This window comes from Triticum urartu, chromosome 3A, assembly GCF_056163025.1.
Source record: "Triticum urartu cultivar PI428250 chromosome 3A, HENAU_Tu73, whole genome shotgun sequence".
Lineage (NCBI taxonomy): Eukaryota > Viridiplantae > Streptophyta > Magnoliopsida > Poales > Poaceae > Triticum > Triticum urartu.
In genome coordinates this window covers 131,363,918-131,391,288 of record NC_141875.1, presented here as the reverse complement: position 1 = coordinate 131,391,288, position 27,371 = coordinate 131,363,918, and positions in this window count along the sequence as shown.

Here is a 27,371-nt window from a genome sequence, read left to right as displayed (position 1 = left end):
CTTCATAATGATAAGCATATATAAATCCCAAGTGACTCAAAGAATAGAGCTATGCTCCCCGGCAACGGCGCCAGAAAATAGTCTTGATAACCCACAAGTATAGGGGATCATAACAGTTTTCGAGGGTTGAGTATTCAACCCAAATTTATTGATTCAACACAAGGGGATCCAAAGAATATTCTCAAGTATTAACAGCTGAGTTGTCAATTCAACCACACATGGAAACTTAGTATCTGCAGCAAAGTGTTTAGTAGCAAAGTAATATGATAGTAGTGGTAACGGTAGCAAAAGGTAACAGTAGCAAAAGTAATGTTTTTTGGTATTTTGTAGTGATGATAGAAAAAGCAACGGAAAAGTAAATAAGTGAAGAACAATATATGGAAAGCTCGTAGGCAATGGATCGGTGATGGAGAATTATGCCGGATGCGGTTCATCATGTAACAGTCATAACCTAGGGTGACACAGAACTAGCTCCAATTCATCAATGTAATGTAGGCATGTATTCCTAACATAGTCATACGTGCTTATGGAAAAGAACTTGCATGACATCTTTTGTCCTACCCTCCCGTGGCAGCGGGGTCCTAATGGAAACTAAGGGATATTAAGGCCTCCTTGTAATAGAGTACCAGAACAAAGCATTAGCACATAATGATTACATGAACTCCTCAAACTATGGTCATCACTGGTAAGTATCCCGATTATTGTCACTTTGGGGTTAACATATTATAACACATAATAGGTGACTATAGACTTGCAATATAGGATCAAGAACTCTCATATATTGATGAAAACATAATAGGTTCAGATCTGAAATCATGGCACTCGGGCCCTAGTGACAAGCATTAAGCATAGCAAAGTCATAGCAACATCAATCTCAGAACATAGTGGATACTAGGGATCAAACCCTAACAAAACTAACTTGGTGAGATGATAAATCTCATCCAACCCATCACCGTCCAACAAGCCTACGATGGAATTACTCACGCACGGCGGTGAGCATCATGAAATTGGTGATGGAGGATGGTTGATGATGACGATGGCGACGGATTCCCCTCTCCGGAGCCCCGAACGGACTCTAGATCAGCCCTCCCGAGAGGTTTTAGGGCTTGGCGGCAGCTCTGTATCGTAAAACACGATGAATCCTTCTCTCTGATTTTTTCTCCCCGAAACCAAATATATAGAGTTGGGGTTGAGGTCGGAGGAGCTCCAGGGGGCCCACGAGGTAGGGGGCGCGCCCTAGGGGGGCAGGCGCGCCCCCACCCTCATGGACAGGTGGTGGGCCCCCTGGTCTTCATCTTTTGCAAGGATTTTTTATTATTTCTGAATAGATGTTCCGTGAAGTTTCAGGTCATTCCGAAAATTTTTGTTTCGGCACATAAATAACACCATAGCAATTCTGCTGAAAACAACGTCAGTCCGGGTTAGTTCCATTCAAATCATGCAAGTTAGAGTCCAAAACAAGGGAAAAAAAGTGTTTGGAAAAGTAGATATGATGGAGGCATATCACACGGCTATTCGAATAGATCATTTATAACCCTGCAGGGGTGTACTTCTTCACACATGTTTTCACCACTTAGCGTCTGCACACGATATGTGCTCGGCAGACTTCAAGCGAAAGCCGACGTGGGTGTAGACCACGACCTAACTAACCACAAAAGTCTCTAGTCCAGGTTTATCGCCTATTTGGGTTCCATCCGCGAGGAGATCCGGCCGAGGTTTCGCTCACAGCCCCAAACGATGTGTGTAGGGTTCCCGAGACACCAAACGGGCGCCCGGTACACTGTGCCACGGTGTATCTACCGCATCATAGCCCACCCCTAGGGTCAGCGCTACGCACGACCTCCAACACATATCCTACAAACACCAGAAACTGGTTGCAACTCCTGGACAGAGGACAATGGCGGTTAATAAGTCGAGCGGGGTCATATTTCAGGGCCCAACGTGTGGTAGTAGCTGTTCATGGATCACAAACACAGAACTCAGTTCTTGAGGATAGTTTCAGTGAGACAACCCACCATGTACTCCTACATGGCCTCTCACCGCTACCTTTACCAAATCGTGTTCACACACTTAGCTCTCAACAGTAAGACATGTTCATCACCATTCTAATTCATTCCCGATGAATCAGACCCGACTCAACTCTAAGCAGTAGCATGCATGACAAACAAGCATGAATGAGTAGGCACATCAGGGCTCAAACAACTCCTACTCATGCTAGTGGGTTTCATCTATTTACTGTGGCAATGACAGGTCATGCAGAGGAAAGGGGTTCAACTACCGCAGCATGTAACAGTTGAATCGTTGTTGTCCTAATGCAGTAAAAGAGAGCAGAAGCGAGAGAGTGGGATTGTATCGGAATGAAGAAGGGGGTTTTGCTTGCCTGGCACTTCTGAAGATAGTATAGTTCTTCATCGGTGTCATCGATCTCATCATTGAAACCATGTTTATCGAGAGGGGACAAATACCGGCAACAAAGAAAGAAACACAATCAATGCAATGCACAATATGATGCATGATCATGACATGGTAAATTGAGTGTGTTGGGCTAATGCAACTACAACCATATAGGTTTGAGCTATTTTGAACCAAAGATTCAAAGTTCAAACTCATTTGTGATCTTAAATAATGCCTTATCATGTTTTGCACTAAACAGCAAGTTAACTTGTTTAAACATGCATGAAACCAGTACAAACGGATAGATTGGATTTTTCTGATCATTGTTCATATATAACACTTTGCATTTGGAGTTACACATTAATTTCTATGATTTTTGGAAGTTAGCCCTATTTTCTGGAATTTCCTGAATAAGGACAAATCCAGAAAATAATTAATTGCGTCAGCACTCCATCACTGTGACGTCAGCGGTCAACGGGGAGGGTCCGGGTCAAACCTGACCAGTGGGGCCCGCGTGTCACTGTCACAGCTAATTAACAGAGTTAATTAGTGCTAAGTTAAATACTAACCTAAGTTAATTAGGGCGTGGGCCCACATGCCGGTGACTTATCTGGTTAACTAAAAGTTAATTAGCACTAGACTAAAATTAGCAGGGCTCTGGGCCCACTTGTCCGGACCCAGGGGAGGTCAACCCCCTGGTCAGCGGGGTCAAACCCGCCGGCGACTCGACGCCGGCGAGGCCCGAGATGGCGGGGCGGCTCGGAAAACGCCCATAGGGCACGGACGAGGCCGTTCTTGGCCTCGTTGGAGAGCTCTTGTCGGCGCGCGTCAAGTGGTGGTGGAGGCCGGGCCTATGGTGGTCGGAGCCGATGACGGCGAGCTCCAAGGTGGCGGCCGGAGTTCGGGCAACGATGGGTTCGGTGCTACGATGCATGGGAGGAGGATATGGTGGGCGCTACGGGCTCCTCGGAGTGCACTGAGTGCAGTGACACGCTCGGTTTGGACGGAGGCGAACCAAAACGACGACGGCGACAAGTCCGGCGCCGGTGAGGTCTCGATCTTGAAGGAAACGAGGGCTACGATGAGCTAATGGACATGGGAGTAGGGGTCGGTAGAGGAGCTCACGGCGAGTGCAGAGGTGGCCTCGACGTGCTCGGGGAAGCACCGGGGCGAGCGGGGCGGCGAGAGGGATCTCCGGCGGCCAGCGACGAAGATGATGAAGATGGCGTCGATGCAGGGCCTCCGGCGAGGCGTGGCTGGACGGGGAGGACGAGGGAGGCGTGGCGATGCTCGTGGACACGTCGGGGAGGCGAGGGGAGCACGGAGGCTGCGTCTACGGCGTACGGCGGCGACGAGCTTCGCTAGGGGGAAGATGTCAGGAGAGAGTGAGAGAGTTCCAGGGGGTGCGTGTCGGCGTCCAGGGCATCCATAAGCTCAACGGCAAGCAGGAGGTGGCGGAGCGTGTGCTCGCGCGCGGCGGCCACGCGCGCGCTGTCCTCCTGGCGGGAGGTTGGTGATGACTGGCAGAGGCCAGTGGGCTGGGCCTCTGCTGGGCCGGGGTGGGGCACCGAGTAAGTGGCCCAGGTAGTCTCTCTCTCTCTCTCTGGTTTTCCTATTTTAGTTTCTGTTTTCTATTATTCTGTAGTCTTTAGGGCTTTATTAAAAATACTTAAACAGATCCAAAAATCATGAAACTGTTCAATGCCACTGTTTGGAATATAACCAACAACAAACATTTTAGTTTATGTGTATTTGAGCATTTAAAATATGTAATAGCATTTATATGCCCAAATGCAAATACTATATGATTTAATTTAGAGCCCAAATATGTCATGGAAAAATGTGCAACACCTCTTGTTATTTCTTCTAGCATTTTCCAGAAATGATGAACATTTTTTAAAGCCATTTGGATTCACTGAGAATATTTTAGTTGAACCTAGTGAATTCCTTTAGATGCTAGGGTTTAAACAATCCTCATTTCAAGTTCATTTGAAACTTAAACATAATGACACTCATGAGGCTAGCCTAGTGCATTGCCAAAAGCTAGGGATGTGACAACCGGTCCGTCGTCGTCGCTCAGCCACTCCGCTGTCATCAGAGTACAGCTCCAGCCGGGAGGCTACACCGCGGCGGTGGCGCAGTCCCCGGCGTAGTGTAGTGCACGTGGCATCCCTATTGGGTGTGCGCGAAACACCCACGACACGCTCCGCCGCCGGTGCCTGTCGGCAGCTGTTGCTGGCCGCTGTTGCCGCCACACCACCGTCGAAAGCCAGGGCCATCGCCCGCTCTGCCGCCACGGCCCGAAGGCGGGAGATGGCCGTCGTGGCTGCCACCCCACTGCCGGCCACTATGGCCATCACCCGCTCCGCCACCATGGCCCGAAGGCGGGAGGTGCTAGTCATGGCCGCCACTCCATTGTCAGCCGTTGTGGCCGCCAGCCCACCGTCGACCGCCGGGGTCATCGCTCGCTCCGCCACCGCTGCCCGAAGGCGAGAGACGGAGGTGGATGCCCGCACATGCGACAGCGACCTTGCGCGCTACACCGAGTTCCTGCAGGAGGAGGAGGAGCGCCTCGTTGAGCATGCAAAGAGCCTTACCGCCGCAGTGGTCGTGGCACACGCCTCCTCAGAGGCGAGGAATTAGAAGATCTACGAGGAGAACTAGCGCTTCGAGAGGGGTTGTTTGGAGCGGCAAAGGGCGTTCGAGGTGAGCGTCGCTGAAGCTGCATTAGCGGCAGGCACCGCATTGCGGTTGCCCACCTCGTCGGTAGGCTCCTCCTCCTCCGCCTCTTATTGAGCGCGCTCGGCAGAGGAGAGGCAGTCGGAAGTAGTACAAAGCCCCTAGTATTTAGGGGCTATTTTGTTCAGTTCATCTGACTATAGATGTGGTGGAACTGTACAAATATACTTAAAATTAGCTAGTATATATAGTTGAACTAGATATTTCAGTACGTGGTTGGCAACAATTGGGGAAAAGTTTGGTCGGTTTAGCTGTCGAGTTGAATTGTTTGTATAAATTAAGAACAACTACTTAATCTATGAATGAAATCTATGCTTAATTACTGAATTTTAGTTGCAAAAATTAGATACTGCTAGTGATTTTTAGCTTCATATTTTGACAAATCACAGTGTTACAAGGGTTGACAAATCTTACCAAATTGTTTGTACATGGTTGCACACGGGTCATCCAAAACAACCATTTGTGTTGAAGGGATGCACAAATCCTGCGCTGCTCTCAATTTGCATACGGGTGTTCTATCAAAAACTTTTGCAATCAAGAGCTATATAAATCCTGCTCGGCACATTTTCTCTTGGCTTCCTGGGGAAGCTGTCGGTTTGCATACAGGTGTTCTAACTAAAACGTTTGCGATGAGTGTTTTATATTTAAAAAGTGAATTAAACTACAGCTTGGGCGCCATTAATGGAGAGGATGCGAGCAAGGCAGGTGGCCATGGATGTCAAAGGGCTTGCTTCCCGGTGAGACTGCACAGCGTACAGCTCACATGCTTCCCGGTGAGCCTGCGCACTCGAGGACAGCTTGCACGCCTCTCGGTCAGCCTGTGCACCGGACGGCGCTCGCACGCCTCCCGTCCAGTCAAGGTCAAGCAGCTGTCCCCACGACACCTCCTACAGCCATTAAAACCAAGACATGTGGCATCACATGAATGGTTAACAGAATTTTGGATTTACTAGGATTTAAAAACCAGGCATCTCAATGTTATGCCGGCAATCAACGGTGCCCTGGTGTTTGAAATTCATTCTCATTTCTTGCATGGGACCTAAGCATGCACCCAAGGACACATATTTGATTTTTCAACCAATTTATATGCACTGGAGCATGTGCATGTAGTTCAAATTTGAATTATGCACATAAATGCATTGAAAACTCAGTTAATGCATAAAAATGTCCAAAGGAACCCCGAAAAATCACAAAAATTCACACAACACTCCTGTTGTTCTATGTTGACATGAGAAAAAAAATTGAAAGCAATAAGAGGCAATGGATATCGTTTCGTCCCCAAAGGTGTGACGTTCCCTATCGAAAACCATCATGCTTGTTGTGAGAAGCTCCGGTTTGTGAGAAGCATATACCCAAACCTGCCCCAAATGGGACAAAATTTGTACCACGGCATGTTGATGCCGCTCCATGATAGCATGCCAAGTTTCATGAATTTCAGACTAGTTTTGGATTTACTAGAATTTAAAAACCAGGTATCTCAATGTTTTGCCGGCAATCAACGGTGCCCCGGTGTTTGAAATTCATTCCCATTTCTTGCATGGGACCTAAGCATGCACCCAAGGACACATATTTGATTTTTCAACCAATTTATATGCACTCGAGCATATGCATGTAGTTCAAAATTGAATTATGCACATAAATGCATTGAAAACTCAGTTAATGCATAAAAATGTCCAAACGAACCCCAAAAAATCACAAAAATTCACATAACACTCCTGTTGTTCTATGTTGACATGAGAAAAAAAATTGAAAGCAATAAGAGGCAATGGATATCGTTTCGTCCCCAAAGGTGTGACGTTCCCTACCGAAAACCATCATGCTTGTTGTGAGAAGCTCCGGTTTGTGAGAAGCATATACCCAAACCTGCCCCAAATGAGACAAAATTTGTACCACGACATGTTGATGCTGCTCCATGATAGCATGCCAAGTTTCATGAATTTCAGATGAGTTTTGGATTTACTAGAATTTAAAAACGAGACATCTCAATGTTTTTTCGGCAATCAATGGCGCCTCGGTGTTTGAAATTCATTCCCATTTCTTGCATGGGCCCTATGCATGCACCCAAGGACACATATTTGATTTTTCAACCAATTTATATGCACTGGAGCATGTGCATGTAGTTCAAATTTGAATTATGCACATAAAATGCATTGAGAACTCAGTTAATGCATAAAAATGTCCAAACAAACCCCGAAAAATCACAAAAATTCACACAACACTCCTGTTGTTCTATGTTGACACGAGAAAAGAAATTGAAAGCAATAATAGGCAATGGATATCGTTTCGTCCCCAAAGGTGGGACATTCCCTACCGAAAACCATCATGCTTGTTGTGAGAAGCTCTGGTTTGTGAGAAGCATATACCCAAACCTGCCCCAAATGGGACGAAATATTACCACGGCATGTTGATGCCGCTCCATGATAGCATGCCAAGTTTCATGAATTTCAGACGAGTTTTGGATTTACTACAATTTAAAAACTAGGCATCTCAATGTTTTGCCGGCAATCAACGGTGCCCTAGTGTTTGAAATTCATTCCCATTTCTTGCATGGGACCTAAGCATGCACCCAAGGACACAGATTTGATTTTTCAACCAATTTATATGCACTGGAGCATGTGCATGTAGTTCAAATTTGAGTTGTTCACCTGAAATGGCTAGAAAACCAATTTAATGTACAAACGAACCCTGAATAATTCCAATTCTTTTACGACACACATATAGTTGCATGTTCACTCCAGATAAAGGTCTAGCAATTCAAACACCATCCATTACCGCTGTGACCCCATTATGTAATTCAAATCAAGATGAAAACTCAAGTAGATTGCACACAGTTTATTATCAGCAACCGTGTGAGATGTAGTACAAAATATCTTGGATCACCGTCAGTGTATTGTACACCTACGGCTTACGCGAGAAGGTGCATCGGCTACAGTCCACAGCTGGCGTCTCAAGCACACTAGCTCGCTCCCCAAATATCATTTCACTGTTCAATCGTCGCCGGTGAAAGATGGGCACGTGGACCCGCATCGTGAGGGCAACTTTGGTGGCCCACTCCGGCGAGAGCGCGGCCGCAGCCACCATGCACATGCTAATAAGGTGCATGAGCGCGGCTACAATTTGCGACCGGGTGGCAAAGGTAGCCCAAACGGCCGCTGTTGCTTCTCAGGTGGCGGCAGCAACATTTGCCTCGGGGATAGCAACTGGCGAGAGCGGCACAGCAGTTGTCCGTTCCGCAGCGGAGGCCTTAGCCCTGATGGAGGCCGCCCACGACCATGTCGAGGCCACCCACACCCAACTCCTGGCGGTCACCGCACAAATTGAACGAAGCTTCTCCGACAACGGTCGGCAACCCACGGCCGAAGAGCTGGAAAACGCTGAGAGCGTTCGAGCAGCTGTCTGTTCCTCCGCCGCATACCTTGCGACGATGGAGCTCGTCCAAGCCCAGATCGCGACCGCCCACGCCCAGCTTGTGGCGGCCTTTTCCAAAGAGATGGCAGACGCGGATGGCGAGATGCTTGTCGAGTATGGTTCGATGGATGCCATGGAGACCCTTCGCCATGAGACCGTCGGGCGCGAGCTGGACATGGAGGCGGCGGCGGAGATCGAAGAGCACCAGCCGTAGTAGTACTCTTTGTTTTGTTTATTTAAGAGTGTCGGTCTTCAATTTATTAGAGTAATGTTTAGGTCAGCTAGCTCTGTTTAATTGTTGAACTTGCTCGATTAAGAAGTGTGGGTGTGTTGTAGTCTCCTTTGTGTACCCAAATTATGCAATGACGTGGATGACCATTGTAACCATGGAAATTCGAACCAAAACTTTTGACGTTCAAACTCATCACACACGGGTTCAGCTATCTGAATCGTTTGTGATGTCCACATATCGTACACAGTTCTAAATAAGGGATCGTGTCTGATGACACTTTGCGCGCTAGTTTTTTGGCTGAAGCGATTCCAAATTTTCGGCTTCCACGGAAATATCTACCTCCCCGCCTGTTGGGGATATTACTACTGGATGTAAACCGGCCTTGTATAGCCGGGTTAACTCCTTGAAGATTAGAAGCCCATGAAGATGCAAGGATGATGACGCTTCACGAAGGCCCAAGGCCCAAAGGCGGGTTAAAGCCTATAAATGTAAACCGACCTAGTCATATAACTTGTATTATAAGATAGGAAGGATAGAGACCGAACCGGATATGTTTATGATCCGGCTTCAGGACTCTGTAGCCCGGTGGGCGTCAACCTATGTATATAAAGGGACGACCCGGCTGCGGTTTAAGGACAGACAACAACTCGAGAGCCAGACAAATCGGATTCGCTCCCTGGCCTTTGAAACCCTAGCAATACCAATCACAACTAGACGTAGGCTTTTACCTTCCTTGAAGGGGCCGAACTAGTATAAATTCCCCGTGTCCCCTTGTCCGGTTTAACCCCTTTGAGCTAACCCTTAGCGATGGCTCCACGACTAAGTCCTTTCACAAGGACATCTGCCGTGACAAACCCACGACAGTTGGCGCCCACCGTGGGGCTATCGCACGATGGTTTTGAGTTCTTGAAGGGAAGCTTTGATGGACTTAAGGGATACGTTGTGGGCCGGATGACGAAGAGTCGTCGTGGCAAGCTCTACATCGACAATGCAGGATGGGGTCCCGAGGCCGATTCAATCGAGTACGGGTACCGGGTCCCCTTCGGTGGGATTCACGTCTTCATCGGCAAGATCGGCGAACCGGCCCCTGAGCCGGACATCTGCACCGACATCATCGAAATGGCTCGGCGTGGTTCTTCGCCGGTTCAGCCCGAGGCAAGGCATGTTTCCGTAGGTGTCATCCATGGATCAAGATACGAGGACGGGCCGGTGTCCGATGGAGAGATCGTGGTCTGTTCTGATGACGAGTCTTCTAGAGAGACCGAATCGCTTTATCAGTTGCAGGACGACCAGGTTGATGGAGGATCCGAGGGCAACAGTATTCCGGATTCCCCTGATCTGCCAAACCAGGCCGCTATCTTCATGGCCGGCACACAATCAGCACCTCATTCATCGACCGCCGCAGCAATACTCTCCAGTTCAACAACGGCTACACCGGCAGGGGCAGGAAGCTCTGCGCCGCCTCCATCCCAAGTCCTGTCTGATTTGTTCGACGCTTTGGCAACATTGATGGCCGCAGAGGTGGATGCAGCAGCCAGGGATTAGCACAATGCGGAGATTGCAAAGGTGAAAGATCAAATAGCTCAGGCTAAAGCGGACCTAGCGACAGAGAACGCCAGGATGGCTACAGAGCGGGCTGAATTGGAAGCACAGGCCTATCGGATTAGGCTGGATCAGAATGCTTCATAGGAAGTCATGAGAAGAAGGTACCGATCATGTCTCCCATCGGCTTATGAGCCGTAGAATCTCTTCAACACGCCAGGAGCAGGAGCTGGTAACCAACCCATACTAAACCGGGCGGAGGCACCGGGAACAGGAGCGCTGGTTCAACCGCGCACGATGGACCCGCCTCACCAGAACAACGTTGTGCCACAGTATGTACCAACACCTCCCGGGCATTATTCCAACCCATTGGACAATATTGTGGCCGCCGCTTCACGCCTGGCAGCCCTCCCAACCGACGGCGAGTCACCAGTTGTGGTGGAAGCACGTCGAGACAGGGATCTCCTTCAAACAGCACTAAATCAACGGCAGGCATATTCGCACAGTCGTGAGAGGATTCATTCCACTCCCTGTCCAAGCCGGAGCTATAGCAGACACGTGGAGGACGAACCGGCTGTGTCCAGCAGTGCACGTCGCCGAAATTCACCGCAAGGAAACAACCCGGCAGGGGGAGGCGCTAATGCTCAGGATGTTGTGGACCACGGCCGCGCACGTCGGGAGGCCGAGTTGGCAGCTCGACACGGAGCACGACAACATACTCCGGTTCACCCTATGGCTTCGGTAGAGCCAGGTGTGGTGTTCAGTTCCTTAGGGGTGCCGTGTCTCACCCCCGCTTTGTGTAATGTGAGACTGCCCAAGGACTTCAAGCGACCTCGTAAGGTACCAAATTACACCGCCGATTTGCAGTCAGAGGCGTGGGTGGAGAGCTATGAGATGGCAATGGAGATGTTAGACGTGGATGAGGCAGTATGTGCTAAATATTTCACCATGATGTTGGAAGGAACATCTCGTACTTGGTTGAAGAGCTTGCCAACTAACTCTGTCGGATCATGGGCCGAATTGAAGCACCGGTTTATCCAGAATTTCAAAGATACTTGTAAGCAGCCAATGTCAATCGTGGATCTGGCCACTTGTGTCCAAGAGGAAGGGGAGTCCACGACCCATTGGGTTAAACGGGTCTCAGCAAATTTGCACTCATCAGATCGTATCAATGCAAACACCGCAGTGTTAACATCAGAGGGCAATTGCCGTTTCAAGCCACTCAAACAAAAATTAGGAAGGCTCAAACATCACTGCAACGATATGTCAACGCTCATGGCTGCTTTGGTTAAATACGCCGATTCAGATAATACCAAGGACCCGGATTTAGAGGAGGACAAACCGGAGAAAGGGAAAAAGAACGGCAACGTCAAGGGTCAGCAGCATAATCCGGCAGGCCATGGGAACAGCGGTAAGTGCAAGGCCGACAGCAGCTTGGACTTTGTGGCTAATACCAATACTCAGGAGAATGGTCAGCGCCGTAAGGGCAAGCATCCCCAGAGGGGTGGAGGTATAGGCCCCAATTTGGAGCGCCTATTAAATCAGCCCTGTCCAAAGCATGGATCAAAGGAGAAGCCAGCGTCGCATCTTGGGAAGGACTGCTATATCATGCGGGATTTCAAGAATTCTAGTATGTTCCAGTATGATAATGGCCCGCCCGGCGGTTCAGGAGGTGGTTTCCACGGGCCGGGTTACGGTGGTGGTGGTTCTGGTTCAGGGTTTCAAGGCAACCAAACCGGACACATCAATCAAGGGCACCAAGGCAACCAGGGAGGTTACAACCAGCAGGGGAATCAGCAGCAACAGCAGCAGTCGGGTTACCAGAGCAATCCCAAGCAGCTAAATAGCGGGCAATATCATGTTTTCACTACTAGTTTGTGTAAGCGTGATCAGAAGCTTCACAAAAGGGCGGTAAACTCTGTTGAACCAGCAGTACCTCAGTATTTACGCTGGTCTGAGCAACCCATTTTATGGAGTAGAGAGGATCACCCACCCCGGGTTGACAATCCGGGTCACTTGGCCCTGGTGGTAGCCCCGCAAGTTGGGGGTTACAAGTTTACTAAAGTGCTCATGGAGGGGGGAAGCAGTATCAACATTCTATATTATGACACATTCCGCCGTATGGGATTGACAGATAAGAATCTTAAACCATCAAATACGGTCTTTCATGGGGTGGTGCCTCGTAAGTCCGCATATCATGTTGGCAAGGTAGCCTTAGAGGTAGCTTTTGGAGATGATTATGATTCAAGGTCAGAAACATTGATGTTTGAGGTGGTAAAGATCAAAATTCCGTACCACGCCTTGTTTGGACGGCCGGCTTATGCTAAGTTCATGGCAAGGCCATGCTATGTTTATCTATAGCTTAAAATGCCAGGTCATAAGGGGACTATCACAGTACATGGAAGCAAAAAGATCGCTTTGGAATGTGAGGAAGGTGATGCGGCTTATGCTGAGTCAGTTTGTGCCACAGAGGAGCTGAAATTCTATAAGGAGCAAGTTGATCCGGCAGACATGACTTCTTTGAAAAATCCAACTACGGAACACGATCCGGCATTGAAGTTTAAATCGGCTACAGATACTAAGATGGTTGACTTTATTCCCGGTGATTCATCCAAACAGTTTAGCATCAGCGCGAACCTGGATCCCAAATAGGAAAGCGTGCTCATTGAGTTCATCCGCGAGAATCGGGACATCTTTCCATGGAAACCTTCTGACATGCCATGTGTACCGAGGGAACTCGCTGAGCACACACTCAACATTGATCCTAAGTTTAAACCGGTCCGACAGTTTCTCCACCGCTTCAATGGAGAAAGGCGTAAGGCTATAGGTGAAGAGGTAGCCCGTCTGTTGGCCACAGGGTTTATTGTAGAGGTCTTTCATCCAGAGTGGTTGGCTAATCCGGTGCTGGTTCTTAAGAAAAACGGCACTTGGCGTATGTGTGTGGATTACACATATTTAAACAAAGCTTGCCCTGCAGACCCCTTTGCCCTCGCTCGCATTGATCAGATAATTGATGCGACTGCAGGTTGTGACCATTTGTGTTTTCTGGATGCTTATTCTGGTTATCATCAAATTAAGATGGCAGTTAAGGACCAGGAGAAGACAGCTTTCATAACTCCCTTTGGAGCCTTCTGCTATGTTTCCATGCCTTTTGGACTCAAGAGTGCCCAGGCAACTTACCAGCGATGTGTTCAGAATTGCCTTCATAAGCAAATTGGGCGCAATGTTCATGCATATGTGGATGATATTGTGGTAAAGTCCAGAAAGGAGGAGACATTGATAGATGATTTGAGAGAAACCTTTGACAATCTCTGGGTTTACAAGATGATGCTCAATCCGGAGAAGTGTGTCTTTGGTGTCCCGGCAGGCAAGCTCTTCGGTTTTCTGGTGTCAAACAGAGGCATTGAGGCTAATCCGGAAAAGATTGCGGCAATTACATCCTTGGCTAAACTGGCGTGTATCAACGATGTTCAACGTCTGGCCGGCCGGATTACAGCCTTGAGCCGGTTTATCAGTCGCCTTGGAGAGAAGGCCATCCCTTTATATCAGATGCTCAAGAAAATAGATAACTTTGTCTCGAGCGAGGCAGCTAATAAAGCATTCGAGGATCTGAAGAGGCAGCTAGCTGAACCGCCCATGCTTGCAGCACCGATCGATAAGGAGCCGTTATTACTATATGTGGCTGGTAATGCCCGGGCTGTTAGCGTAGCTATTGTGGTAGAGCGCAAGGAGCTTGGCAAGGAATATCCGGTTCAACGGCCGGTTTATTATATCAGCGAGGTGCTCATTGAGTCAAAGCAGAGGTATCCGCGTTGGCAGAAGCTGGTGTACGGAGTGATTATGGCAAGCCGGAAGCTTAAACATTATTTTTAGGGCCATCCCATCACAGTGGTCAGTTCAGCTCCTCTGGGCGATATCATTCAAAACAGAGAAGCAACTGGCCGGATTGCCAAGTGGGCTATTGAGCTTGGACCTCATGGGCTCAAGTATATACCCCGCACAGCAATCAAATCCCAGGCACTCGTGGACTTCATCAATGATTGGACAGAGTTACAGGCACCTGAAGAGAAACCAGACAATACATATTGCACTATTCATTTTGATGGATCCAGACAGCTGGAGGGCTCGGGGGCTGGAGTCATACTAACTTCCCCACGAGGTGACAAGTTTTGTTATGTCCTCCATTTATTGTTCCCTTGTACTAACAATGCAGCTAAATATGAGGCTTTGCTCTACGGTCTTCGGATGGCTAAGGAGATGAATTTGAGCCGGGTTAAGTGCTTTGGCGATTCAGATCTAGTGGCTCAGCAGGTGTCTGGCACTTGGGATTCTAAGGACCCACTCGTGGTTGCATATCGGCGAGAGGTGGACACAGTGGCTGGTCACCTTAAGGGTTATCAGGTGGACCATATAGATCGGCGGAAGAATGAAGTGGCGGACTCTTTAAGTCGTCTTGGTTCCCAGCGTAAACCAGTCCCGCCCAGTGTATTTCTTGATTTGTTGCATAATCCGTCAGTCAAGATGCCAACCGAAGAAGTTTTGGCTATTTCTGATCCGGAGGCTCAGTTGGTGGCAGCTCTGCATGCCTACCGGATTGGACAATCCCATATCTGGCTTACATGAACCGGGGCGAGTTACTAGATGATGAAACGTTGGCCCGACAGATAATCCGGCGTTCCAAGTCCATGACCATACTCAATGGGGAGTTACATCGCTACAGCGTTTCAGGAGCAATTCAGCGTTGCATTTCTCCTCAAGAAGGTTGTGAGATTTTGCGAGAAATCCATGAAGGGGACTGCGGTCACCATGCCGGTTCAAATCTTTGGTTGCTAAAGCTTTTTGCCACGGTTTTTACTGGTTGACGGTGCATGCTAATGCGGAAGATTTAGTCAAGAGGTGTGATGGGTGTCAAAAATTCGCCCGCCGTGCGCATGTTCTAGCTCAAGAGTTGCGGATGATTCCAATTACGTGGCTGTTTGCAACTTGGGGGCTTGATATGGTTGGACCCTTCAAGCGATCTAAGGACAAAAAGACCCACTTGTTAGTAGCAGTGGATAAATTCACCAAATGGGTGGAGGCAGAGCCAGTCAGCAAGTGTGATGCAGCCACGGCGGTTCAATTCATCAAAAAGGTGATATTCCGGTTTGGTTTTCCACACAGCATTATAACAGATAATGGTACTAACCTATCAAAGGGGGAGATGGAAGAATTTTGTCAACGTGAGCACATCCGGCTCGATCTAGCGTCGGTGGCTCACCCCCAGTCTAATGGTCAAGCAGAAAGGGCAAATCAAGAAATTTTACGAGGTATCAAACCCAGGCTTATAATTCCCTTGAAGCGGACACCGGGTTGTTGGGTTGATGAGCTACCTTCTGTGTTATGGAGCATCAACACCACACCCAATAGGTCTATGGGTTACACACCTTTCTCCATGGTTTATGGAGCGGAGGCCGTTCTTCCTAGTGACATCCGTCACGACTCGCCCCGTGTGACAGCTTATGTTGAAGCTGATAATGAGAAGGCACCTCAGGATTCTCTGGACCTGTTGGATGAAGAGCATGATCTTGTAGCAGCACGATCGGCGATTTATCAACAAGATCTTCGACGTTATCACAGCCGCCGGGTTAAAACCAGAACTTTTCAAGAAGGCGATTTGGTGCTCCGGCTCATCCAGGATCAGACTGATATGCACAATTTATCCCCACCTTGGGAAGGTCCCTTTGTGGTCAGCAAAAATCTGCACAACGGATCTTACTACCTCATTGATGTTCGAGAGCATAAAGACTCACGTCAATCGGAGGAGGAGACCAAGCGGCCATGGAACATAGCTCTCCTTCGGCCTTCTATACTTGAAGCCATAGGCTCTTCATCTGTACATATTTATGACAGTGTATATATCATATAATAAATCGGAGCCTCCGTTACAAGTGGGGTATCTGTTCTTTTTACATCCTGTGTGTGTTATACGAGTTAACTGACAAAGCGGAGTTTTATTAATCCGGTCTTAGCAGTTGCACGGATATAAAGAATATCACTACGGGGCTTGGTCATATTGGAACTACAGCTACACCTCTTGATCGGTTTTGAAACCACGAAGGGATATCACTAGGGGGATTGGTTGTTCTCACACCATAGCTACACCTCTTGATAGGCATTTAGGCCACAAAAGAAAAATATGTGGAGCCAAAGAGAGTGTTGCACAAAGCACAGACTCAAACATGGGCACACACTGAGCACAGCTCACAAAGTTACTTGGGGACTCTTTTTGCAAAGCAACAAAGAGTTTGAAAGGACCTTGTAATTGGTTATCAAGCCACGGCTTGGAAGCCTGGTGTATTCACCTAAAAACTCGGGTTAACCTGCCTTCATCAAGTAAGCCACTCCTGTCCAGGTAATCCTGGTATGACCCATCAAACGTTTGACATGTCAATCTTTTATAGACCCTGAACCTGTCAAAGTTAAAATGATGATTGGTTAATTGGAGGCCCATCTTAAAAGGCTTTGTTAAATGGTTTAACTCAGAGGCCTGGCAGCCCATGAAACGCCTCGATTTGGAGCCTGGCAACTCGTAAAAAGCCTTGCATATTTTCCTTTTTAAGTTTTATTTGTTGAAGTTCATTAGTATTTTTTGATAAATCGGTGTCCTTGACCCGACTTGCTTTTCAACTACAAGTTGTCGGCACATGATCAATTACAAACCGGTGTTTATTGACTCGGTCTGGTTTAACTAAATCACTAGTGTTATAAAGAAAACCCGGTAGTTATCCCGGTCCGGTTTGATATATAGACCGGCATTGCAAGGATGGGGTTATCAACGTTCCGGATTGGTATTAACACCTTTGCCGTATACACCATTGGTCAGCCAATGAGGTTGTTATGTATATTGCTTTCTGTACAAACACTTTGATTATTTCATCTATGTCTTATACACTTCCTGGACATTATGACCCGTCTAGCGGTAAACCGCTAGCTACTTTTGAGTTGTTGTACCCAGGAACACAATTCATCATGGGTTATGTATAAATATATCTCAAAAGGTGGCAAAAGTCATCATGAGGCATTACAAAACATGCTCGATGGCATGGCAAATAACGGAGTTTTGGCTGTCTTATTACAAGAAGTTTTCAAAGCGGCTCCAATGGCATAATTGTTTTTCACAAAGTCGGCACACAGTGGCCAGTAAACCGTCGACCAGTTTAAGACGCTTCGTCTAGACGGTTTGATGGTTGAGGGTTAGTTGATGTGGGCACTTCTTCATCCCTCCCCAGACGCTGGAAATCAACCGTCGACCAATCGATTCTAGTTAAAGCTTGAAATACTGCTTCCTCATGGATAAGATTGGAGGGGTTGATATCAGGGGCATAAGTGTGCTTACGAATCGGAGGCACAAGTTCTTTAACTTCATGGATGCCGGCCGGTTGTCTTTTCCCTTCAGCATCATAAACCGGTTGAAAATGGGACAGGTCTGTATCATCGGCCAGTTTGCTGGCTACTGGTCGCATCTGTTTGGTCAGCCGCCGGAGGTCATCGTTATCAAAGTTTGAAATGTCTTCCTTCACACCTGGATATCCTCTAATAATATCATCCGCTTCAAGGTCTGGAATCCAGGCTTTAGCTCGAATAAGTGCGGTTAAAGCTCCGGACCTGGCAGCTGCCCTCTTCAATTCAGCAATACGGGCTGGTAACATGGCCAACTTCTCAAGTGTTTCTTTAATCAAAGTTGGGGCCGGTTTGTTGTAAGCTGCCGTGCAAATAGCCCGCTGAGACCCAGAGTACAGCTGTTCAAGCAATTTATATGCTGCTTTGAGCTTCATGTCCATATCTATTCCAAGATGAGCAATCCAGGTGTAACACCCCGGATGTAACTTTCCCAATTTGTACTCCAACTCTTGCCGTTTCCGGCGTTAAGTTATATTTATTTCTCGGGTTCGGGTCTTTGTCTCCATGTGTTGTTTTTGTTTTCATGCATCTCATATCAGGTCATCATGTGCATTGCATTTGCATACGTGTTCATCTCATGCATTCGAGCATTTTCCCCGTTGTCCGTTTTGCATTCCGGCGCTTCGTTCTCCTCCGGTGGTCATTTCTAGCTTTCTTTCGTGTGTGGGTATTAAACATTTCCGGATTGGACCGAGACTTGTCATGCGGCCTTGGTTTACTACCGGTAGACCGCCCGTCAAGTTTCGGGTCATTTGGACTTCGTTTGATACTCCAACGGTTAACCGAGGGACCGAAAAGGCCTCGTGTGTGTTGCAGCCCAACACCCCCCAAATTTGTCCCAAAACCCACCAAACTCTGCTCCATGTCGTAGAGCGTTCGATCACGATCGCGTGGGCGAAAACCGCACCTCAGTTGGACTCTCCTAGCTCCACTTATGCCTATTTAAACAGCCCCCATTTCGGATCTCGTCTTCCTCCCCGTCCTCCTAAAAAAACAGATCTCCCCGCGCCGACGGACGTGTCCGGCCCGCACCGGACAGCGTCCGCCGCTGCCCGCCTCCGCCACGTGGCACCGCCCCGTCGCGCCCACATCGCCGGCGCCAGGCCCGGGAGGCCCGAGGCTGGCCCCCGAGGCCCAGCCGGCTCGCCCCGCCGCCCGCCTCCTCTCGCCGCCGTCGCCTTCGGCCCCGGCGACCGGCGCCGCCGCGGGCCGCCTCTCCGGCCGCCGCACCTCGCCGGCGCGCGAGCCACCGCCGGCCGACCCCGCCGCCGCACCGCGCCTCCTCGCCGCGCCCCTCCGCTGCCTCCTCGCCGGCGCCGCCCCCCGGCGACCTCCTCCACCGTCGGCGCACCCCGCAGCTCCGGCGAGCTCGAGCTCCGCCGCCGGCGCCGCCTCGGCTTCCGCGCCGTGATCCCGATCTGGATCCGGTCGCGTGAACAGTAAACCCTAACCCCCGATTTTTTTTCTAAGTCCTGAAAATTTTGATCCAAGTTGCTCTGTTCGAGGTCCCGTAACTTTACAACCGTAGCTCCGTTTTGGGCGTATGATATATCAAAATCTTCGCCACGACATGTACATCATTTCACTCCATTGCATCATTTGCATTTTAGGTCATCTTGTTGCCCAAAATGCTGTTAGAAGGAGGCTTCGTGAGTTAAATTGCAGATCCGTTAGTTCATCATGCACTTTTGTCATTTTTGCCATGTTTAATTCGTGCATGATATGCCTGTGCCCCTTTGGGATGAATTGTTAAGCATTTTGTCTTCTTTCCAGAGGTGCCACCCATGAATTTTTAGGATGTGTGTGTTGTCTTGTGCAAGCTTGCGAAGAGAGGTACCTGAGATTGCTGATTTCAGGGACTTAGTGATATTCACTAAGTCTGGATATTTTAGTTCATGATGCTATATGTCCAGCTTGTTTCCTAGTGATCCGTGCCTCTTTTGAGGATGATCAGTAAGGGAGTTTTGATACTTATGTTATGCTATATCCATCCATCTCTTTGTTTGCATATGTGGGGTGCTCTGGGTTGACACAAACGAGCTCAACTTTTGCTTCGTTGTTAATCTGGGCAGATCGTCAACTTGTTTGCGATTTTGCCGTTGCTATTGTTAGTGATCCATGCATGCTATGCCATTGTTCTTGCCATGTCTAGCTAGTATTTTGTGCCTTCGTAATGGATGTATGCTTTCCTTGCCATGACTTGCACCGTAGTGAGTGCATCGAGCTCATTTACATACCTTCGTGAGTTATATTTCAGCATGTCTCAGTTTTCACTAAGTCTGAAAACTGATTGTGTTTGAGCTATGTTCATGTGCCCGTTAGTATATTTTGTGAACCCTTTTGGCCCCAGGTCACTTTGGGTGTTTTATTAAGCTTGTTGAGTAGCTTCATGCCATGTTCTTACTTGTCTTAATCAGGTCATGTATCATGTTGTTTTGCTGCTCCTAAGAGAGCATCGTGATCTGAAATTTCAGACAAGTGTTAATTTCACAAAGTCTGGAATCTGTTTTGCATTTGCGTTTTTGCCATGCTTGTTTGAACCTCTTAATGGATGATTTGGCCGTGGATCAGTGCTAGTCTTTTGTTAATAATCTTGTGGGCATCCCTGCCATATATTTTTTTGTCATGTTTGGTGGCTGTAGCATGTTCATTTCATTGCATTTACATGCCTACTTGCTGTAAATCGCAGACCGGTGTCATATCTTAAAACGCTTGCCATTTCCAAACCGTAACTCCGATTCCAATGGTCTTTATATCGTTTTCAAGCGATTTCATCCCCTCTATACAGTGGCACCCTTGGAATTCCAAGATGAGGCCAGGTTCATGCATTTCCTGTCATATCTTGCATTTTGCATCCCGCATCGCATCCCGCATAGCATATCATCACTCCACCTTGTTGCTTGGTCTTGCACGTGGTTGATTGTATCCTTGTTGCTTGTTTGTCTTGTTTGGGTAGAGCCGGGAGACGAGTTCGCTACCGAGGAGCCCGTTGAGTTTGCTTGTGAGGATCCAGTCAACTCTGACAACTGTGCAGGCAAGATGATCATACCCTCGAAATCACTACTATCTTTGCTATGCTAGTTTGCTCGCTCTTGCTTTGACAATGCTACGATGCCTACCTTTTGCTTGTCAGCCTTCCAATTGCCATGTCAAACCTCTAACACACCTTGTCCTAGCAAACCGTTGATTGGCTATGTTACCGCTTTGCTCAGCCCTTCTTATAGCGTTGCTAGTTGTAGGTGAAGATTGGAGCAGTTCCTTGTTGGAACATCATTTATTTACTTGTTGGGGATATCATTATATTGCCATGTTATCTTAATGCATCTATATACTTGGTAAAGGGTGGAAGGCTCGGCCTCTCGCCTAGTGTTTTGTTCCACTCTTGCCGCCATAGTTTCCGTCATATCGGTGTTATGTTCCCGGATTTTGCGTTCCTTACGCGGTTGGGTTATAATGGGAACCCCTTGATATTTCGCCTTGTTTAAAGCTTGTCCAGCAATGCCCAACCTTGGTTTTACCATTTGCCACCTAGCCTTTTCTTTCCCTTGGGTTCTGCAGACTCAAGGGTCATCTTATTTTAACCCCCCCCCCCGGGCCAGTGATCCTCTGAGTGTTGGTCCAACCGAGCGATGTCCGGGGCTACCAGGGGCAACTCTGGGCTGGCCTACCCGTCGTCTTGCTCATCTGAGTGTGCCCTGAGAAAGAGATATGTGCAGCTCCTATCGGGATTTGTCGGCACATTCGGGCGGTGTTGCTGGTCTTGTTTTAACCTGTCGAATTGTCTTGTTGTACCGGGTTACCGAGTTTGATCGGTGTGTCTCGGGTGGAGGTCTATTCCTTCGTTGACCGTGAGAGCTTGTCATGGGCTAAGTTGGAACCCCCTGCAGGGATTGAACTTTCGAAAGCCGTGCCCGCGGTTATGGGCAGATGGGAATTTGTTAATGTCCGGTTGTAGATAACTTAAACCTTAATTAATTAAAATGAATCAACTGAGTGTGTTGCCGTGATGGCCTCTTCTCGGCGGAGTCTGGGAAGTGGACACGGTGTTGGAGTTATGCTTGCGCAGGTTGCTCTTCTAGATTCTCGATCGCGCCTTGCCTCCTCTTCTCGCTCTCTTTTGCGGATAAGTTAGCCACCACATATGCTAGTCGCTTGCTGCAGCTCCACTTATACTTGCCTTATCCATTCCTATAAGCTTAAATAGTCTTGATCGCGAGGGTGCGAGATTGCTGAGTCCCTGTGGCTCACAGATACTATAACTCCAGATGCAGGTTCAGGTGATTCCGCTCCAGGTGACGAGTACGAGCTCAAGTGGGAGTTTGACGAGGACTCTCAGCGTTATTATGTTTCCTTTCCCGATGATCAGTAGTGGTGCCTAGTTGGGGTTTGATTCAGGGCCTTGTCGCATGTTGGGTTCTTTTCCATTTTGGCGCCGTAGTCGGGCCATGAGTGTTTGTTTGATGGATGTTATTTATGTACTCTGATGTGACGTGGCGAGTGTAAGCCAACTATGTACCTCCCCCTTTAACTATGTATTATATGGGATGTTGTAATGATTGCCTGACTTGCGACATTGCTTTCAATGCGGTTATGTCTCTAAGTCGTGCCTCGACACGTGGGAGCTATAGCCGCATCGAGGGCGTTACAAGTTGGTAACCAGAGCCTTCCCCGACCTTAGGAGCCCCATTGCTTGATCGTTTTTAGAAGCCGAGTTGTGTCTAGAAAAATGTTTGAGTCATTTAGGAATTATATATCGGAGAGCTTAGGAATTCTTTTTACTTCCCAGTCTCCTCATCGCTCTGGTAAGGCTTCCTGACGTAGAGTTTTGACTCTTCTCTTCTCAAATTTCACTAAAAAAAATTTTAGGATCACGCGAGTATTTTGGATTTGTTCCGATGGTTTTGTGACGAGAACATTGTTCTTGGTGCCTCCTGTCTTTAGGGGTGGTGGCAGTGTCCCGGGGAGTTGAGCTCCGAGGTGTTGTCGTCACAATTTTATCGTTGCAATTCTGGTATACTTGAGATATGTGCGCGACATCGAAAATCTCTTTTATGCAGTTCGTTGGTGAGATAACCTCGACGCCACCCAGTACTGGGGCGGGAGTTCGGGAGTATCACCATAACTTGTATAACGGATGCTTTTCGAAAGTTGAGATAGATGGTTTCCGAAGGTTTCTTGGTTATGTGTTGAAGGATGGATACAGCTGGATGTAGGATTTGCTAGCTTGAGTGAGATATTATGCTCCCCCGTATCCCCAACACCTGATTGCATAACCGGAAAATTTCGGGAATTTCATAGGTGGGAATTCAAGTAGCCTTAGGATATCTTTCCGACAGATGTATGATATGAAATTGGGGTTCGACGTCTAGTGGTTCGTCTATTCACGGTCGATTTTACAGTGATCTCGTTGTGTCTTAAAGAGTCCTTGGCTATGCTGACTCGGGGACGCTTCGTAGGTCATGTGCATTGCCTTGTACATGGTGGTGCTGTACGATCGAGCCCATGTAGGTCCCACCACGAAAACTTCGGACGAAATTTCTATCATATGTGTGTTCCGGCTTATTCCGCAAGCCAACCCTTGGTTTTATTTCGAGTTGTGGCTTTCATTTTGCTTCGACGTCATATGTTGGTTCCATCCCCCGTTGATGTACCCCTTCTACCTGATTCTTCGTGGCTTCGCAATTTAGGAATGTGTGACCACTTCAAGAGAGATGCATTCGTTCATTTTGTTCGGATGTGAAGACTTTATGTTGCGATTTTCATTCCGTTGGATTCACCTTCAATACTTGTCTATTTGTGTGCTAATGGTGGTCAACCTGTTCAGGATGGCTCCTCCAACGCGCACGACTCCGAATCCTGATCCGCCTCCACCTCCGCCTCCTCCGGAAGCATGGCAAGCTGTGATGGCCGCAACCAATGCAAACACTCAGCTGATCATGCAAATTCTTCAAGAGCGCAATCAAGGCAGTCAAGGGAATCAAGGCAGCAATCAGAGTCACTTTGCTACACTCAACCAGTTCCTTGCTAACGGGCCAAAGACTTTCAGTAATTGTGTTGAGGCAACCGATGCTGACGATTGGCTTGTGGATCTGTGTAAGCATTTCGAGTGCAGCAACGTCAGGCCTGAGGACTTTGTCAAGTTCGCTTCCTTCCAACTCAAAGATCAAGCTGCAGAATGGTTCCAGCAGTACAAGGACTCCAGAGGTGAACGTGTTATCACTTGGGATGATTTCGGTCGAGATTTCCGAGCTCATCACATTCCGCAGAGCGTGGTTGAAAGCAAGCGTGAGGAATTCCGCAATCTGAAGCAAGGCTCTTTGTCTGTCTATGACTACAACAAATTGTTCCAGAAGCTTGCCCGTTTTGCCAAGCAGGACGTGCCTGATGAGAAGAGCATGATATACCAGTTCAGGGGTGGTCTCAGAGAAGATATTCAGCTCGCTCTTGTTCTCTTTGAGCCCTTGAGATACGATGAGTTCTACAACATGGCACTGAAGCAAGAGGCTGCTCAGTTGAGATGTGATGCTTCCAGGAAGCGAGTCAGAGATGTTACTCCTTCTTCCTCTACTCAAGTGGCCAAGCAGCAGAAGTTTTGGCTTCCTCCTCCTCTGTTCCGTCAGCCGTATCAGCAGAAGAGCAAAGGTGGCAGTGGTTCTTCCCACCCACCCAACCCAGGCTTTCAGAACAAGACTTCGTCTCAAGCTCCAAGATCGAGTGCTCCGTATCACCGTCCGCTTTCAGAGGTCACGTGCAACAAGTGCCAACAGAAAGGTCACTATGCCAACAAGTGTTTCAACCAGAGGCGTCTTCCTCCTCCTCCTCCTGTCAGATCGGCAAGTACAGCTGTGGTCAAGCATAACCCCAAGTCCGCCAAGGTCAACTTGCTGAATGCAGCTCAGGCAGAGGAATCACCAGATGTGATCATGGGTAACCTTCCTGTTAATGACATTCCCGCAAGAGTTCTTTTTGATACTGGTGCATCTTTATCATTTTTGTCGAAGCCTTTTGCATCCATGCATGATGTTCATACTATTGATTTGCCTAAGCCGATAGCGGTTTCTTCTCTGGGTTTGTTCATGAACACCAAAATGATGCCTCCGGATGTTTCTATCACATTGGGTGACTACAAGTTTCTTTCTTCTCCTATGGTGCTGGGTAACTCGGATATTGATCTTATTCTCGGGATGGATTGGCTTTCTAAGAACAAGGCACATCTTGATTGTGCAGCCAGGCAGATTCTTTTGACTCATTCGTTTGAGGATGCAATTATCTTTGCCGCTCGGGATAATACCATTCGTCTGTTTTCTCTCAATGAGAAGGGTGAATTGGATGCCATCTCACAAATTCCAGTCGTTTGCGAATATCAAGACGTCTTTCCAGAAGAGCTCCCAGGAATGCCTCCGCACCGGCCAGTTGAATTCGTTATTGAACTTGAGCCTGGCACGGAACCTGTGTGCAAACGCCCTTACAAGCTCGGACCTGAAGAATTGAAGGAGTTGAAGAAGCAACTCGATGAGCAAGAAAGATTGGGTCTCATCCGGCCTAGTACTTCTCCGTGGGGTTGTGGTGTTCTTTTTGTGAAGAAGGATGGATCGAGTCGACTTTGTGTTGATTACCGTCCAGTAAACAAGAAGACCATCAAGAACAAATACCCACTTCCCAACATCAATGAGCTGTTCGAACAACTCAAAGGTGCCCAAGTATTCTCCAAGCTTGATCTCCGTATGGGTTATCACCAGATTCGCATTCGTGAAGAAGATATTCCCAAGACAGCATTCAGAACAAGCTTTGGTTCATATGAATACACTGTCATGTCTTTTGGCCTCGCCAACGCTCCTCCGACGTTCTCTCGCATGATGAATTTCATCTTCAACGCCTACACCAATGACTTCATTTTGGTCTATCTCGATGACATTCTGGTTTTCTCCAAGAACAAGGAAGATCATGCCACGCACTTGCGTTTGGTTCTCGATAAGCTCAGGGAACATCAGTTCTACGCCAAGTTCTCCAAGTGTGAATTTTGGCTCGATGAGGTTCTTTATCTTGGTCATATCATCTCTGCCAAGGGCATTTCCGTGAATCCCGAGAAGGTATCCACAATTGTGAATTGGGAACCTCCTCAGAATGTGAAGCAACTCCGCAGTTTTCTCGGTCTCGCAAGCTATTGTCGAAGATTCGTTGAAAACTTTTCCAAGATCGCGAAGCCTCTCTCAAATCTTGTTCAGAAGCACGTCAAGTATGTTTGGTCTCCGGAGTGTGATATTGCTTTCAACACTTTGAAAGAGAAGTTGATCACTGCTCCAGTTTTGACTCCGCCTGATGAATCCAAGCCGTACGAGGTCTTTTGTGATGCCTCTCTCCAAGGTCTCGGTGTTGTACTGATGCAAGAGAAAAAAGTTGTTACTTATACCTCTCGCCAGTTGAAGCTTAATGAGAAGAACTACCCCACTCATGATCTCGAGTTGGCGGCAGTTGTGCATGTTCTTTTGACTTGGAGACATCTTCTATTGGGAAGAAAAGTGGACATTTTCACTGATCACAAGAGTCTCAAGTATATCTTCACTCAGCCTAATCTCAACCTAAGGCAAACTCGATGGGTCGAAATGATTCAAGAGTATAATCCGAGTATTGAGTATACTCCAGGCAAGGCCAATGTGATTGCTGACGCTTTGAGCAGAAAGGCCTACTGCAACAGTCTGATTCTCAAGCCTTATCAACCCGAGCTTTGTGAAGCTTTCCGCAAACTTAATCTGCAAGTTGTTCCTCAAGGTTTCCTCGCCAACCTTCAAGTCTCTCCTACCTTAGAAGACCAGATTCGCCAAGCTCAGCTTCTTGATGCTATGGTGAAAAAGGTGAAGATTGGTATCGCAAAGAGTCAGTCCAAGTACAAGTGTTACCGACTTGATGACAAGGACACTCTCTTCTTCGAGGATCGAATTGTTGTGCCCAGAGGTGAACTTCGTAAAGTGATCATGAACGAGGCTCACAACTCTCTCCTCTCCATCCACCCTGGTAGTACGAAGATGTATCAGGACCTCAAGCAAGCTTATTGGTGGACTCGAATGAAGCGCGAGATCGCTCAATTCGTGAATGAATGTGATGTCTGCAGAAGAGTGAAGGCAGAACACCAAAGGCCAGCAGGTCTCCTCCAACCTCTTGCCATTCCAGAATGGAAGTTTGACCACATTGAGATGGACTTCGTGACTGGGTTTCCAAAGTCCAAGCGTGGCAATGATGCTATATTTGTTGTCATCGACAAGCTCACCAAAGTGGCTCACTTTCTGCCTATCAAAGAGTCAATCACTGCAGCTCAATTGGCGGAACTCTATACCTCTCGCATTGTCTCTCTGCACGGTATTCCCCAAGTGATATCTTCAGACCGTGGCAGCATCTTTACCTCCAAGTTTTGGGATTCTTTTCAGAAGGCCATGGGCACTACCATCCGCTTCAGCACTGCTTTCCATCCTCAAACAAGCGGTCAAGTCGAGCGTGTCAACCAGATTCTTGAAGATATGCTCAGGGCTTGTGTGATCTCCTTCGGCATGAAGTGGGAGGATTGTCTTCCTTATGATGAATTCTCCTATAACAACAGTTTTCAAGCAAGTTCGGGCAAGGC